Source organism: Podarcis liolepis (assembly GCF_965112155.1).
Source record: "Podarcis liolepis genome assembly, chromosome: 15".
Lineage (NCBI taxonomy): Eukaryota > Metazoa > Chordata > Lepidosauria > Squamata > Lacertidae > Podarcis > Podarcis liolepis.
Window position 1 is genome coordinate 31,965,666 of NC_139566.1, and position 12,633 is coordinate 31,978,298.

At 43.4% G+C, this 12,633-nt stretch overlaps 1 protein-coding gene and 2 long non-coding RNA genes across 4 annotated transcripts in view; 1 reads left to right on the top strand and 2 right to left on the bottom strand.

Moving 5' to 3' along the window:
• The window catches only part of LOC310695125, a 1,273-nt gene extending 1,117 nt beyond the window's left edge, over nt 1-156 (bottom strand). The window contains exon 1 of the long non-coding RNA XR_014519937.1: nt 71-156. This is a non-coding gene — a long non-coding RNA (uncharacterized lncRNA). The remainder of the gene's footprint in view (nt 1-70) is intronic.
• The window catches only part of MAPK1 (mitogen-activated protein kinase 1), a 24,050-nt gene extending 19,250 nt beyond the window's left edge, over nt 1-4,800 (top strand). Inside the window, exon 9 of one of the 2 annotated variants that reach the window (XM_083479066.1) lies at nt 279-4,800. The gene's annotated coding sequence lies outside the window, so the exon portion shown is untranslated. Of the gene's footprint in view, nt 1-90; nt 232-278 lie in introns of those variants that run through there. The other variant, XM_083479067.1, reaches the window with a different exon arrangement.
• Nucleotides 3,074-12,171, bottom strand: LOC310695114. The gene is made up of 3 exons (XR_014519926.1): nt 10,795-12,171; nt 10,475-10,550; nt 3,074-4,537 (listed from the first exon to the last, which is right to left on the bottom strand). It is a non-coding gene; the product is annotated as an uncharacterized lncRNA (long non-coding RNA).
• Between the last annotated feature and the right edge of the window lie 462 nt (nt 12,172-12,633).

Genomic DNA, 12,633 nt, shown 5'->3' on the forward strand with positions numbered 1-12,633 from the left:
ATGAGTAAATAGTGGACACAATTGGATATTTCAGTAGAGTATTAAATCCAGTACTGTTTGGATTATTTACCTGCTTTACCCTTCTTAAAGATGTTGCAAAAGGTCTTTCAGAATATTTAAGTGAAGACAGGAGAGAAATACTTTTCAAGAATGTTGGTTCAGCTGCCTTGATTTGCTTTTTTGAGGGCTGTAATTTGATGGTTGTGTCTCATTTCTACTTTATCAATAAATGCACACACGGTTCTTTATTAAAACTTGTTTCCTCTTTGCCTCCCCAGGAAAAAGGAGTTCAAGGGCTGGACATACTCCACATAGATGTTATCTTCCTGGTTCTTTATCTATGGTCATGCCTTGCGGCCTATTTCAGCTTATCCACTAACCACTTCAAGCCATTCAGGAGAACCATTTCTGGTAGTCCTGGCTTTTATGCTTTCAATGGATTCTTTATTTATGCCTGAAAAAATTGTCACTGATATTCCTGTGTGTAATGTCCATTACTGACCTTTATGCAGTACTGTACTTCCATATGCACCTACTGCTGACAATACTGCTTCCTTTTCTGTTTTGAAAGATGCAGTGTTTCATCCCCAGATTTTAACCTAGAAGGTGGCAGACAAAGATTTCTACATCCTGAACTGTTTTATTTTCTAGATTTGTTTTGTTAGTAGCATTTTTATTTTTTAAAGAAAAAGCTACAATTTAGGGCACTTTAAGTCAGTGGCATCCTCCACTCTTTTGCACTTCTTTAAGCAGTAGTGGTTACTAACATGCACAGTGCAGATGGACAGAGTGACAGCATAGGCGACATTAATATTAAAATCATGCACTTGCTCTGATTTCTTCTACACATGTAAATTATTTATTGCAGGGCATTTTACTAGGACATCCAGAAATCTTGCTTTGTTAACCAAACCATAATGATGGGCGGGGGGCCGTTCTGTCATCTTTCAGCAGTCCTAGGTACGTCAACAATTTTCAATTTGAATGGTACTCCCAAAGCATCTACTGTCATATTTGAAAGATATTCATATCCTAAGCATGTTTACTCGGAAGTAAATCCCAGTGAGTTCAGTAGGACAAGTAGGTATTCTTAGAATGATAGCCTTGCAGACAGAAAGTAGCAGCTCAATAGCAGTGAGAGAGTAATTTAGATAACCACATTTCATCCTCGGTAGTTTTCTGTTGTGGAAAGGCGCCATGTGGTATTCATTAGTGAGTGGAAATATTCATCTGAATATGTGAACTCAATCTACATATTAAATACCAATGAAACACTTCAGGTATCTTTACAATTTTTGAATTTACACGGAGGGCTCTGACAAAGGAACACTGCATCTTTGAATAAGAAATTTAGAATTTACCTTGCTGTAATCTTCCCTGTGGTGATAAGCTCTGATTTGATCTACTGCTCAGTTAAATTGTTTATTGATAATGCTGATTTAGGGCCACCAAACGAAGCTATCACTAAATCATGTTTCATTGAACACTTTACCTTTTCTAATGATAGCTCTTTAAGTATTTGTTTCTGAAACTGTATCATGTGGAGTTTACTAGGTGTAATGTTCCAGTGCAGTGCCTCCTTTACTTTCCCCACTGCTCTGTGGTGAGAAATTTGCCTTGTTTAAGATAATTACTGTGCCCTCGCATGACTGTTACAAGCTTTCTGTGCAAAGATGATTGTCTAAGTGCCACATGCCTACAATTGAAAAAGTTACCTCCGAGTTGTGTTGAATTAAATTCTATCCAGCAAATAACTTAGGAAAAAAATAGTTTTGTTTTAGCTGTTTTTTCTCTGCTCTGTTGTGTTTTGGCAGCAGTGAAGAATAGACTGTATAAAGAATGCTTACTAATGCGAACAAAGACGCACTTGTAATTAATCAAAAATAAATTTTAATCTTGTATCTTTACATTAACCTTTCAAATAATTTTATTTGCTCTTTGATAAAGCATTTAGATGGGAATCTGACGTCTGTTGTATTAAAGGACACTCGCTGGTGGTGATAGCACTAATTTTATCTGCAGTATAATTTAGAAAGCATTAACCTAGACTCTTGGCAGCCCTATCGTTTTATATATTTACTGAGATTGACAGAACAACTCCCAAGTAATGATACATAGGATGGTTCCAGGCCCCTATCCACCTCAAGTTAGTGATAACCAAATCCCATTGAAAGTATTGGGACACTGGCTAGTCACACCTAAACTAGTTTTGATTGGTTCCAATGGGGCATGCTGCATAATCCTAAGCATGTTTACTTGTCTCATTGAGATTTAAGATGCAATCCTATGCACACTTACCTGGGAGTAAGTCCCATTGAACTCGATGAGGTTTACTTCCGAGTAAATGACTTTAGGATTGTAGCTACAGGCACTTTAACTGAATTCGGGGCCCAGTATAAAAGGGTGCTTATAGGACCCAGAATCCAAACATTTTCTTAATGAATAATTTAGGAATTTGTTTAAGCAGACTTTTAGTAAACAAAAGTTTGTCTTCAAAGGGCATTTTCTATTAACTCTTATGGTCCATAGTACTACTTCTTTGTAAACCACGAGTAGGGGACATAGTTGGGAAAACTGCAAAGATGTCAGTTTTGTTAGGATTCTACACTTCGCTATTTGTACTCGGGTGGAAACTTTTCTTGGTCGTTTTACAAATCATATCTTAGCCAAATGCCTGCACCTCATTCAGTTTATAGCCCTAGGCTCTGCCTGTACGATCATTACAGAATTAACTTGGTGAGTTTTGACTGTTAGAAAAGCTCTACTGAAATAACACCACCGTTTTATTAAGAGCTTTGCCAGCTTTTCATTTACTCCTGCAGTTATGCTTTGGAGATTTAACTTTAGTAGTATGAACATTACCTTGGATTTACAACTCTACAAAAGAAGCCATGGGCACAATTTACTAATATCTGGTGCTTTGAGGCATTACTTCTGTCTGCTTTTAAAACAGATTGACTTGAAAGCACTAATTGCAGACATCAAATGTTTTAAGGCGTGAAATTCCACCTTGAGCATAAAAGCAGGATTTTCAACAGGAAATATTTTTAAGATAAATGCTTATACCAATGGGTTTTTATTACCTGTCTATTTCTGCATGACTGTCCCAGGAATTCCTACTAAAGTGATGGAGAACATGAGGTCATGTTACCAATATAGGTATGCAGTTATACTAAAGTTTGTTCAGGGATCCTTGGTATAAGAAATGCATATTTTGGGTTTGATGTGAGTTGAGTGCAGAATGTGCATATTCACCGGTCACTATATGAAATCCTTTGGATAGCTTCATATTCAGCTTGGAGACTATGCATATTGATCAGGCAATATATACACTATTCATTCTGTCAGTTTGTGCACATTCTCCGTTCAGCTCCTGTAAGCTGCAACATATGCAAGCTGCCAAACATTCCAGTCTTCGGCTAGTAAGACCCTGCAATTCACAGGTATAATCCAAGAAAATTATGTTTCCTGGCTATGATTGGTTGAACTTTTGCTTTCTGAGGCCTATTCCCCCCCCCAAAGCCATACGTGTGTGCCATACATGAGAAGCCTCGTAATGTGTGTTTTAATTGGTAACTGCATTATCACATAGGTAAGATACGAGAGCTACAGGAGGACTTTGGTAATTGAAGGCAAGCAATTTTGTTTCTGCTTTAAAATGCTTAAATATGAAGCCGCCTTATAGAGAGTCAAATCATTGGCACATCTACCAAAGTACTTGCAGTGGCTCTCAAATATCATTAATGGGGAGGTTTTTCCCAGCCCTGCTCTGCGATATTCTTTTAAGCTGGAGATGCCAGGGATTGAACCTTGGACTTTGGGGCCATGAAGACCTTATTGCTTCTGCTACTGAGCATAATGTGCTATATACTACGTGCTACACTATGGTATATTTATAATTTGTCAGAAATACATCAGCCAAGAAGCTGTCATGGGGATTGTAAATTCTTAAAGGGTACGTTGGTTTCTGTAAGTTCAGTATCTATCCCAAATGCTTGCTTAATAAACCAGTTTTTAAAATAGCTCAGATGGGGGTATACATACTTATGATTTCACTTTTAGTCCTTTGCATAGTACTTCTATATTTATAAAGCAATGTTTTGAAGCAATCCCAAGTTTAAGGGAAAGTATTTTTGTAAGTGTTGCAGTTTAAGTCCAAGAAATCCTTTTCACATAAGTCTAAAATGCATTTATGCTTTGGCTTGAATGATTTGTCTGAAATACAAGACGCTAATGAAAAGTGCACCTTGGTGAAGTTCATCCTAGCCATCAGTGTTGTAGCATGTGCTGTGATCAGAACTGAAGTGATATATTGAAAGAAATTCAACCATAGGACTAACCTTGTGACCCCAGAAGAAACTTGTAAAGGCTGCAGCAGGTTTAACTTACTATTGTTGCCTTTTCTTGTGGTGTTTCAGCGTAGAGCACTCCCAAGGAAATATTTCTGCTTTTGTATTTGCTTTGTACTGTTGGTGCCTTAGTCATGTACCCCAAACATCCCGCACAGCTAATTTTAGTTAATGGTAAGATTTAAAACCTAAAACGAAAGCAAAATTTTATAAAGGTTTTCTGTATGTTGTTACATTATAACAACTAAACGTTTATATTGTGTGACAGATTTGTGATTTGTTTATTATAATATGTATAGAATGACTGAGTAGAAAAGGTTTATATTTCATCTTCTGTTGATGTAAACGTATATACTTTTTTTTTAATTAAATGTCTTTTTAGTATATGCCATCTGATTCTTGTACAAACAAATGTGAATAAATCATTAAATTGTGATCCTGGATTACCAAAGTAAGAAAGTATTGTGCATATGTAGAATGAATGTGGCAGCTGCCTTTCTTTAACAACAACACCCAAAAAACCCAAGAACAAAATGTTAATTGAGGACACATGAAGATAACGTATGAAGATTTTCAGCACCCAAGTTAAAGCTGACTCTCTTAATTAACTTAAATCCATTTTTGCCTAAATAATAAACTAGCACGTCCAGGATTTAAAAATAGAAAAAGTAGTATAGTCCACTACTTATTATGTTCGGGTTAAGCTATTTACCAAATAACCCTGTGCTGAGGGACAGGGGATGGGGGGTGGTGGAATATGTTGCCATTTTGCTTGCCGAACAGCCACAATATCCTATGTGCTCTTCCCCTTCCTGTGATAACAACTGCTGGAACAGCACAAAACACCAGGTACCCTCCCAATCTCCATGGAAGCACTGTCAAAGCCAACAAAGTAGGAATTGCCCACGTAGTGAGCTGAGAAATGCCTGCCAATGCACACCACTGTGTCACAACCTGGTGACACAGACAGCGAGTGGCCAAGTCACCAGGCACCACTCCAGGCAGGAGTTTGAATCCCTTTCGCTGCTCTTGAGTACCATGTTGGAGCATAATATGCAAAAGGAAAAGAAGACAGCTCACACAATGCCCACATCACTTCCTGGGGCAGGGGACCTGCAGCCAACCTAGGTGCACACTCTTGGGGCAATATTCAAGAGCTGAGGGGGCGCGGAAACATTCCACACACACCCCCACTCCGTAGCATGGCAGCAGTTGCTAATTGCATGGCGTGAGGAATCTTGTGTCATGGAATCGATCCAGGGTAGAGTCCAATGTATAGTTAGAGTAATAACTTGCAACATGTTGCAGGATTGATTCCCCAAAAATGGACCAGAGGCAATTGCATTTCATCCAGCTACTGAAGGCAAATGAGCATAATGGTCACAAATCCAATACAGTGGTACCTCGGGTTACATACGCTTCAGGTTACGGACTCTGCTAACCCAGAAATAAGTACCTCGGGTTAAGAACTTTGCTTCAGGATGAGAACAGAAATCGTGCTCCGACGGCACGGCAGCAGCGGGAGGCACCATTAGCTAAAGTGGTGCTTCAGGTTAAGAACAGTTTCAGGTTAAGAACTGACCTCCGGAACGAATTGAAGTACTTAACCCGAGGTACCACTGTACATTCAGGATTGGCACTGTCCATAGGAAATTCAGTTGCAACAGACTTCACTTAAACTTACAGTAACTTATAATAAGTCTAAACCTTGACACTAAGCATACTATGTACAGAACACCACACCAGAAAGAGAAAGTGAAACCCAGACTCCTCCTGGCCTATAATTATAGTCAGCATGAGCTTGACAGAAGAGATAACAGAACCAGTTTAAGCCAGCTGTACTCAGCTTCTCTGAAGGAATAACCCAAACATCAAGAAGTTTCTGCTTGTTTCTTCACACACAGAAGCTTCCAGTACCCTCTGGAATTAATTAGAATAGGAAAGATCTCTATACATCAGATCAATACTTTCTGTACTAAGAAATGCAAACTGACAATCTGGTCTTCTGACGTCGTATTACGCCTTCCACCTTCCTGACCATTGGCCTTGTTGGCTGGGGCCAAAGGGAGTTGGGAGTCCAACCCACCTGGAGCACCACAGGTTCCCCACTCCTGGCTTACACTCTGCATGTATGCGTGCTGGATTTGAATCCAGGGTAGAAGACGAAGAAGAGTTTGGATTTGATATCCCGCCTTTCACTCCCCTTCAGGAGTCTCAAAGCGGCTAACATTCTCCTTTCCCTTCCTCCCCCACAACAAACACTCTGTGAGGTGAGTGGGGCTGAGAGACTTCAAAGAAGTGTGACTGGCCCAAGGTCACCCAGCAGCTGCATGTGGAGGAGCAGGGAAGCGAACCCGGTTCCCCAGATTACGAGACTACCGCTCTTAACCACTACACCACACTGGCTCATCTAGGGAAGGGGGGGGCTGAGGGGCAGGCACTCCTGAGCCAATCAGGAAGAGTGCTGCATGGGCCAACTGCCTTCCCCTGACAACTCACATGACCAATCCACCATCACCCTTGCTATTTTGCCTGACAGGCCTGCCTTTCTTGATAGCATCCCTGTCCTCCAACTAACTGACTGCCTCATGTGCTGTAACAGCAGCAGCGCCCATTCTACTTGTCCATCCTGAGACATCGCCTACCTCACAATTCAGACTAGAGAACCCTTGCCCCTGACAGTTATAGCCATAGGGCAGCTGAAGCCAGATCAAACTAGAGGGAGGAGAGGAGACGGGGATCCCTGTCAGCCACACCCTAGCAACAACGAAATTGTGTGGCAAAATTAAAGCCTTTACCAAACATATGAAGGGCATCCTAAAAGGGAAAAGAAAAAGTGTGGAGTTCCTGCACAGTTACTCCTGTGCGTAGGGCAGCAACAGACATCATGATAACAGGTGTAAAGTCCCTTCGGGCTCCAGTTCCCCTGGTAGGAGCACGTTCGCCTCACTGTTAGCACAACATCTAAAAACTCAGTAACAGTTTAATAAAATAGCAACCAGGGGCCTTACTTAAAAGGATGGTCTTTACAATAGAAGACCATCAGGTATGGGAGAATCTCTGGACCAGGGATTCCAAAGTCCACGTGCACTGAAAAGAGGCTTTTTTCAGATTCTGCAAGAGGGAGGAATTATACCTTTTAAAAAAATTGACCCACCTCCTTGAGAAAAAGAAGTGGGAGAATAGCCATATTCCTACCATATTCTCCTCCTACAAGCCTAGCTATAGGAAGGAGTTAAGTCTATAGATGAGGTGTGATGAATCTTTGTCCCTCAAGCTGTTGCTGAACTGCAACTCCCATCTTTAGTGGCCATTGGCTATGCTGGCTGGGACTGGCTGGAGTTGTAGTTCAGCAATATGTGGAGGGTCAAAGGTTCAACAAACCTCCAAATTATTCTACCACCGGCAGTTTCCATCTCAGGAGAACCACAACTGACTGACTGCAGGCTAGCCCTACATATCTTGAAGTGGGCCCTAGAAACTTATGTCCAAAGCTTATAGCCTAGTTTTTCAGGTTCTCCCGTCCCAAGAGAAACCTACTGCAAAACTGGTGGAAAAAGTCCACAATCACATGAACTTGGCAATTTGCTAATGAACTTGCTAATCCCACTGCAAACCACAGAAGGGGGATGTGGAATCTTTGACCCTCCAGATGTTGTCAAACTACAACTCCCATCATCTGTGGCCATGTTTGCTGGGGCTGATGGGAGTGGAAGATCAGCGACAAATGGAGGACCAAAGGTTCCTCCTCTCTGCTGTAGACCTGATGATTCCTGCTCCTCCTTATGGCACAAGTTTTCAAAGGGAAAAAAATAAGAGATTAATAGATATGAAAACATTCAAGATGGAAATATTAGCTCCTCGGTGGCTGCAGCTGTATCCCCAGGAGACTCTTAATGCCTATAGACTTCAAAGGATGCTTGCCTGTACCAGAAGCTATAGCAGAAAAATGAAGCAGCAGTGTGGAAATAATAATCACTGTGCAGATCTATTTTTAAGCTGCTTACACTGCTTGTTTAGCGGGTTGTCACTGGCATGTGAACCCTGCAGATTACAATCGCTCTCCCAGCTGCGAGAGAGGGCACTCAGCTTGCAATTGTTTGCTTTTAGAAAGTTGATGCTGCCACCCTCTTAAATTGGCTTTTAAGACAGCCAGCCAGCAATGTATACTGCATTAATAGAATTCTGTGAAATGCATGAAGGTTCCCAGTTGTGAAGAATCGGGACTCATGTGGGTGTCCTGACTAGCTCAAACTGGGCTTCTTGAAGTTAAAAAAAACTGCTCTGGTTCCTTCTCTCACACTTCAAGTGGTATGCTGGAGCTGTGCAGGAAAGCTTAGAGCAGGGCTAGACAACCTGTTTCTGGACTCCAGCTCCCACCATCCCTGACTGAAATATACTCAGAGTCGCAAAGTGATTTCATGCTCTTTATTCAGCTCATAGTGGTGAGGAGGAATGAATGAAAGTCCCCTCAAAGTATCTGCTTTATATACATTATTTACACAATGGGCTGCACATGATTGGTTAATTCTGGAATTCTACTGTAAGCCAATCAGGTTGTGGATTCACTTATATCTGGAGCATGATTGGGTGGTTCCTGCCAACCAATCATACTGCTGCATTGTTCTAGGACCAATCAGACTGCTGCATTCTGAATCCTATTGTTCTAGGACCAATCAGACTGCTGCAATTTGGATCCTATTGTTCTAGGACCAATCAGACTGCTGCAATTTGGATCCTATTCAACTCAGTACATAACACTGACCAATGACCCTGCTGGCTGGGGCTGATGGAAGCTGGAGTCCAACAACATCTGGAGGGTCACAAGTTGCCTACCACCTGACAGACCCTGGAAGAAGAAGAACGGAGGCGGTAGCAACCCAGCTGAATTCTGTGAGGCCTTTGTGTGTGCGTTGCTGGTGGTGGATCTCTGCAGACTGTGGAGCCAGGTGCCATGGAGAACAAAGCAGGGGTGTGTTCCTCCAGATGCTCCTGAAGTATCACTTCCACCACCCTTTGGTCATGCTGGCTAGAGCTGATGGAAGTTGGGAGTCCAACAGCATCTGGAAGGAAGCCATCCCTGGACTAGAGGCTGAGTCACATGTAATGCCCTGGATCTTCTCATGCAAGTGGTAGAGTCGCCATTTATCCATCACCAAAGAAGACACTGCTTTGCCTGTATATACTCAATTTATATAAGAGACAGTTTTAGGGGGTGGGAATAGCCATAATTTAAATAGAATTGCAACAAGTTGTATCCTGTTCAGAGTACATCCATATGGTGCATTGATTAAAGTGGGTCAGCACTGAGTTAGCTGCAAGAAAAGGACATTTCACTGTAATGTCCTGGGTGCCTGCTCAGTCTGCTGTCTAGATTCTGATTGCTGATGGACATCTTCAATGATTCTGCTTCCCTCCTTTCTTAAGGTTCTGGGCTGGACAGTTCTCCAAACAGAGGGCTGTCCTCTGTAACGGAAGGCATACAGCCATCCTGGCTAGCAGTCTGCTCGCTTGAGTAGCGTCATGTGTGGAGTGACCAAGACAGTTAAGCACAGCAGCGGTAGCTATTGCAGTTTTTCTGCTATTAATTCATGGTCCATCACAAAAGGCTTGTGGCTTTACAAATATTGTACTCATCATTAGGGACAAGTCAGGGCCAAAAGAAATATGACCTGGAAGATATCCATGATCAGGTCTCCTAAAGTGCCCCCGCTGACACACTCCTTAGCAGAGATGAGGCACATGGGAAGCTGCCTTATATCAAGTCTGAGCAATGGGTCCATCCTGCTCAGTACTGCATACACCGAGTGGCAACAACCTTTCCACTGTTTTCAGAGGACATTCCCGGGTTTACCTGGAGATGCCTAGGATTGAACCTGAGGCATTCTGCATACAAAGCAGACGCTCTACAACCGAGCCACGCCCTTTCCTAAACTTGTGGTCCTCTGTGGTTAGACAATAACTCCCATCTTTGCCAACCATGGGCTATATTGGCTGGAGCTGATGGAAGGTGGAGTCCAACAACAACTGGAGAGTTACAGGATCCCTAGCCCTGGTTTAAAGCAACTGCGAGAGGATGGTTTTTATTGCAGCAGCGATGCTGGAAAATGTGTCAGACTGCTCACTTGTTAAGATCTTCTCTTGGGACCCTTCACAAGCTGCCTCTATGTTGCCAACTGAAGTGATACTAATAGGGTGTTTCTTATTACAGTGGTACCTCGGGTTAAGTACTTAATTCGTTCCGGAGGTCCGTTCTTAACCTGAAACTGTTCTTAACCTGAAGCACCACTTTAGCTAATGGGGCCTCCTGCTGCCACTGTGCCGCCGGAGCACGATTTCTGTTCTCATCCTGAAGCAAAGTTCTTAACCCGAGGTACTATTTCTGGGTTAGCGGAGTCTGTAACCTGAAGCGTATGTAACATGAAGCGTATGTAACCCGAGGTACCACTGTATTATTAGCAATAAGGAAGGATACAAATGTACAAATAGATTGTCCTTTCCCCATGCCATTATCCTGATCTAAATCACAACCCACCCACCCCTGAAGCTTCCTCCAGACCATGGGTAGGCAAAATAAGGCCCGGGGGCCGGATCCAGCCCAATTGCCTTCTAAATCCGGCCCGCGGACGGTCCGGGAATCAGCGTGTTTTTACATGAGTAGAATGTGTCCTTTAATTTAAAATGCATCTCTGGGTTATTTGTGGGGAACAGGAATTCATAATATTTTTTTCAAAATATAGTCCGGCCCCCCACAAGGTCTGAGGAACAGTGGACTGGCCCCCTGCTGAAAAAGTTTGCTGACCCCTGCTTTAGACTCAGTTTGTAAAAGGACACACACTTTTATCGTGTCTGTATTCTTGCCTCCCAGTGGGAGTACTGGAAGGAGAGTGGGTGGGCAGGGCGTTGGGGGGGGGATTTAGATCAGGAAAACAGCACAAGTGGAGGAAAGCTCCAACATCCCCTCCTCCAGTAGCACTGCTCTAATCAGAATTGGAGTTGCTTTCCACAAGTGCTTTAAAAACCGTGAAACATGTTGCAGCATTTAAGGGCTTGCGCAAACTAAAAATTAGAAAATGTGTTGGGAGTGGCCTTTGCAAAAAAAAAGGAAAGGGAGGAAGGAGGTCTAGAAAGCAAGGAAAATAGTAGCTGGGTGAGGTCACTGGATTGATGGCTATTTGCATACTTTTGCTCACAGATGCTAAATTTAAGAGCCCCCATTATACAGTATTGTCTCTTCTGTAAACAGGTTCTGCTTGCAGCAGCAGCTGCAAAGATAGGTGCAGCCGTGACATCCAAATAAGGAAAACTGTGTTCTCTGTACATCAGAAATGGGTTCTAGTTGTTCCGAAGGCTGCTTCAATAAATGCAGAGCTATAATTACAGCATATAATTAGATGAACCAGAATCCTTTGCACTAGCACCAGAGGAAGAGGTTTAGGTTGGAGAAGTACGATGTGGGAGACTCCTTTCAAATGCCTGTTAGTTTTGGCTGCTAGAAGTCAATGATGGTCTGTGACTCATCTAAGTGGTGCATGATGTATGCCCCCCACCCCACCCCCAAGAAAAAATCTCCAGACCCAGCCCTATTGTTAGGAAGAGAGAGGCAGTCACCTCGGGTGGCAGAAATGGGAAGTGGTGGGTATGTGTCGGAGGGCAGAACAGTGTGGCCAACGGAGCCCCCGCCCTGTGCCTCCTAGGCTAGGCTGCTGCCTTCTGGGAATGTGGTCCTGTCCACAGTCTACTTTACAAACAAAAAACAAAAAAACTGACATATTTATTTTCACATGCTATGTACAAGCAAGTCACTGCTATCCAGCGCAAGCAGATACAGTGGTACCTCGCAAGACGAACGCCTCGCAAGACGGAAAACCCGCTAGACGAAAGGGTTTTCCGTTTTGGAGGCGCTTCGCAAGACGAATTTCCCTATGGGCTTGCTTCGCAAGACGACAGCCCATAGGGAAATATCCGGGACAGCGGGGAAGCGCAGCGCGTCTTCCCCACTGTCCTCGGACCTCCTCCGAAGCTGGGCGGTGGGGTGGGAACGCCTCCTCCCGCCGCCGCCGGGCTTCGGAATGATGCTTCGAAGCCGGGCGGCGGGGCGGGAACACCTGCCCCCGCCGCCGGGCTTCGGAACGCTGCTCCGAAGCCAGGCGGCGGGGCAGGAACACCTTCTGAAGGCAGGCGGGGGGCGAAAGTCTTTGTCCCCCCTGCCTACCTTCCCAGGGGCTTTTAAATCGCCCCGGACAGCGGAGAAGTCCTCCGCTGTCCCGGGGCGATTTTAAAA